Source organism: Vigna unguiculata, chromosome 4, assembly GCF_004118075.2.
Source record: "Vigna unguiculata cultivar IT97K-499-35 chromosome 4, ASM411807v1, whole genome shotgun sequence".
Taxonomy (NCBI): domain Eukaryota; kingdom Viridiplantae; phylum Streptophyta; class Magnoliopsida; order Fabales; family Fabaceae; genus Vigna; species Vigna unguiculata.
In genome coordinates, this window is record NC_040282.1 from 41,479,713 (window position 1) to 41,484,143 (window position 4,431).

Here is a 4,431-nt window from a genome sequence, read left to right on the forward strand (position 1 = left end):
AATAAAGCTTTTGATGAAAAATAATGAGATCCGCCTAATCTGCTCCATTCCCAGAAGTGAATGCAGCAATCAATATTATGAATTTATTTCATGCCTTTGTATGGCTAAACAAAGCAATGAGCTTTTGATAAAAAATCATGAAACCTGTCCAAATTGGTTCTGCTCCATTCCCAGAAGTGAATGCAGTAACATTTGATTTATATTTTCATGATCGATCATGATCTTGATTTTGGACATGGTTATAAAGATAATTTCAAAGACACATTTTGTCACCAAAAGTGGCACGATAATGTGAAAAAAGGAAAAGGAAAATGTGAAAATATTGACAAAAGATGAAGGTATATATTATCATTACGATGGTAAAGGCCATTTGAGTTGTACTTATTGTACACCAAAGCATCTTACAAATAATGAGAAGAACATAGAAACACACTTTGCTTATGAAGATGGTGATTCTGATTATGGCCATATGGATGCTACTCATCTTGATATTGTTATTTTCTTTTTGCTAAAGCAAATGGAAGCATTGATCACCTCATTGATTATGAGAGTGTTAACAAAATATCTCATATTGATATTTACGTTTATATGAAAAACGAATGTTTGCACTAGTACCAAAAGATATGCGTCTTATTGATAGTGCAACAACTTATACAATTCTCAAGAGTAATAAATTTTTCTCTTGTTTGATAATGTGAGACATCGATGTTAGTATTATTTATAGTACTACAAATATATTTGAAGACTCTAGAAGAGCTATTATACTTCTACTAAGAAGTTGAATAGAAACTTATTAAGTTTCAATGATATTTGTCTAAATGGATATTATATTGAGACAAACAATGAAAAAGATATGAAATATCTTTATATCTCTATGATTGAGTTGAAAAAGAAAGTGTATTGGAGAAATTGTCAACATTCTCTTATAGTTTGTACTACAAGTTTATTAGTACAATTTAAATGCATGTCATGGTAAACCAGAAGTTTACAAATCAAAATGATTGCCTTGTTTGACATGATTAGTTATTATGATGCGAAAAAAAAAAGGGTTGAAAAACTCATGTGAACATGTTTGAAGCGTGGTAAACCTATTGGTTCCAAAGATAAAAACTCTTGAATGAGAAAGGGGGCTAATATGCAAAATAACCTAATCGAAAAGGTTGAAATCCCAAAAGATTCATTTGACATAATTAATGGTTCAGTTCCAGAAGAACCTCAGGTACCTGAAATGGTTGAAAATGATGAGATCTCAATAAATTATGTCATGAATCATATAATATGGAACCAAAATGAAGTTAACATTGACGAAAATTTTACTTATAACATAGCGATGAATGCTATGAATGACAATGAGGATCAATAAGCAATGATCAACAAAAGATTGTCGGCAAGGAAAAGATTGGCCAAAATGAAAATATGCAAAGAAGCATAATTATATTTGTTTGCTAAACGAAAGGTTTTTGGACGTGTAGTTCGCACTCCTGAAGTTGTGAAACCCATTGGGTACATATGGATTTTTACGCAAAAAATCAAATTAAGAATGATGAAATTGTTAGATACAAAGCACAATTGGTTGCTCAAGGTTGTTCACAAAACCTTGTATTGATTTGTGAAAAAACATATTCACTAGTATTGGATGCAACAACATTGCAATATTCGATTATCCTAGTTGCACAACAAGGTTTGCATTTACATCTAATGGATGATGTTACAACCTATTCGTACGATTCTTTTGAGAATCATATTTATATGAAAATCCCTGAAGGATTTTATTTGCCCAACAAGACAAATTCTTAAGAGGGTTATTCAATAAAATTGAACATGCTCTTTTATTGATTAAATAAATCAAGACGTGTGTGGCATAACCGTCTTATTGAGTACTTATTAAAAGAAGGATATAAAAAATGATCCTATTTGGTCTTGTATTTATATGAAAAGATCCAAATAATGAATTTGCCATAATTATTGTTTATGTAGATGACATAAACGTCGTTGAAACTACTAATAAGCTCACAAGGCAGTTGAAAGAATTTGAGATGAATGATCTTTGAAGGGCAAAATCTTGTTTGAAATTAGAAATTGAGTATTTAAATAAAAGTATTTTTATACGTCAAGAGGCTTATATGATTAAGGTGCTTAAAATGTTCTAAATGGACAAGTCATGTTCATTATGCACTCCAATAGTTGTGAGGTCGTTAGATGTTGATAAAGACTCTTCTTAGACCTCAAGAAAATGATGAAAATCTTTTTGGTCTAGAAGCACCATATCTTAGTGTCATAGAAACACTAATGTATCTTGCGAATTATATTCGATCTAATATTGCATTTGCTATAAATTTGTTAAGCAAGATATAGTTCTTCAACTACAAGAAGAAAATGGTTTGGAGTAAAACATATACTTCGTTACTTTAAGGGTACTACGAATATATTCCATCCAAATGATTCAAATTCAGACCAATGGGTTATGGATATGCATGTTATTTTACATATTCTTACAATGTCACAATGGTTGATCACAAACAAGATGTTTGTTCAAATGTGGTAGCACAATGGTTTCATTAAGGTATATGAAACAAACCATAGTAGCAACATCGTCTAATCATACAAAATTACGAGGAAAGTTGTGAATATGTTTGGTTAAGGTTTATAATTTAACATGTGCAAGAAACTTGTGACTATCCCCGAGAAAGATGGAATCAACAACCATATATGAAGACAATAGTATATTGTTCAATTGAAAGGATGATATAGATATCCAAAAATTCATTCATCTGAAAATATGACAAGTCTATTTGTAAAGTTTTTGCCAAGAAAAACTTTTGAGCAAATGACTCACAAATTCGGACTCTGTCACCTTAATGATGTAAGTTTACATGAGGGGGAGAAATAGAATATGTGATAAACAATATTGTATTAAAGAATACAGAATGTTGTACTCTTTTTCCTTCGCTAGGTTTTTTATCCCAAAGGGTTTTTCCTAGTAAGGTTTAACGAGGCACATTCTTTATCAATGGACACTCAAGGGGGAGTGTTATGAATTAATGATTGTCCATTGATTTGATATATTTACTCATATGATTCATTACTCTTTATGGTAAATATTTGTATTAACTAAGTTGATTTGTTTCCTTGATGGATTACATATTGTATCTATAAATAGGACTCTTCCTATCAATAATAATACATAGATGAGTTGCTCCCTATTCTCTCATTCTCTATTCTCTCTTGTTTCTTCTCTTCTCTATTATTTGTCGTCATTCTCTATGTTATTCGCTTTATTTCATAACAATATTTATTTATTTAGCATATTTATTTATTTATAGTAATATTTTTGAAACATGTTGCAATATTAGGATATATATATATATAGTAACATTTTTAGTAGATGTGATTATGCAAATGTTAATAAAAATAGAAAAAAGTGTAATATGTACAGTAACATTTTTAAAAAGTGTTACAATATTAATATTAATATTCTTTTTCGTTTGATTTTTCAAACTTTCTTAGACACTTCATTTGTAGGTGTCTGGTAAAAAGTATGGATGTAGACTTCTAGTCCATTTAGGCGAGAGAAACTGGATTTTTTTTTGGGAAAATATTTTTTAACATCACTTCCACCAAGTTTTTAGTAATTAAAGAAAAAGTTAACTTTTATATTTATAAAAAAAGAAATAAAAGTTAAAATAGGAGAAATGGGATATGTGAAAAAAATTGTTAATCGTTACTGTTCTGAAAAAATACTTTATTAACAACTAATTTTAATGACAAAAAATAATTAATTATCTCAAGATCAGAAGTAGTAGAAGTAATTAATTACTTTGGTGACCAAAAATAGTTAATTATTTTAGTAACTAATTTAAATACTAATTTATAAATTAAAAATTATTTATTATTAATATAATCGTTATTATAAATAAAAAATTATAATTTATTTTTAAATTTGTTTTTAAAATTTAATTATCAAAATATATTGATTACTAAAATTTAGTTACGATTTTGCTCCCAAAATTAGTGACCAAAAGAAATGGTGATGAGGTTTTAATATTTGTATGTTAGTCATATATTTTAGTGATTGTGATTTTCATATATGATTACTAAAAATTAGTTACGATTGTGTTTGCTCCCAAAATTAGTGACTAAAAGAAATGGTGATGAGGTTTTAATATATGTATGTTAGTTAGTCAACTATTTTAGTGATTGTGATTTTCATATATGATGATCGTATTTTATACCAAAACAAATTATTATGCGAAAGGTGGATAATACAAGGAAGATTTGATTTAAGATAATACTTTAGTATTGTGATTTCTTTTTTTTAATAAAGTTTTTGGTTATAAAACAATGGTTTAATGGTTTTATTTATTGAGATTTTTAATAAAACTGGAATAAGTTTTTATTTTAAAATCATTTTACAAATATCATTTTTCAGCC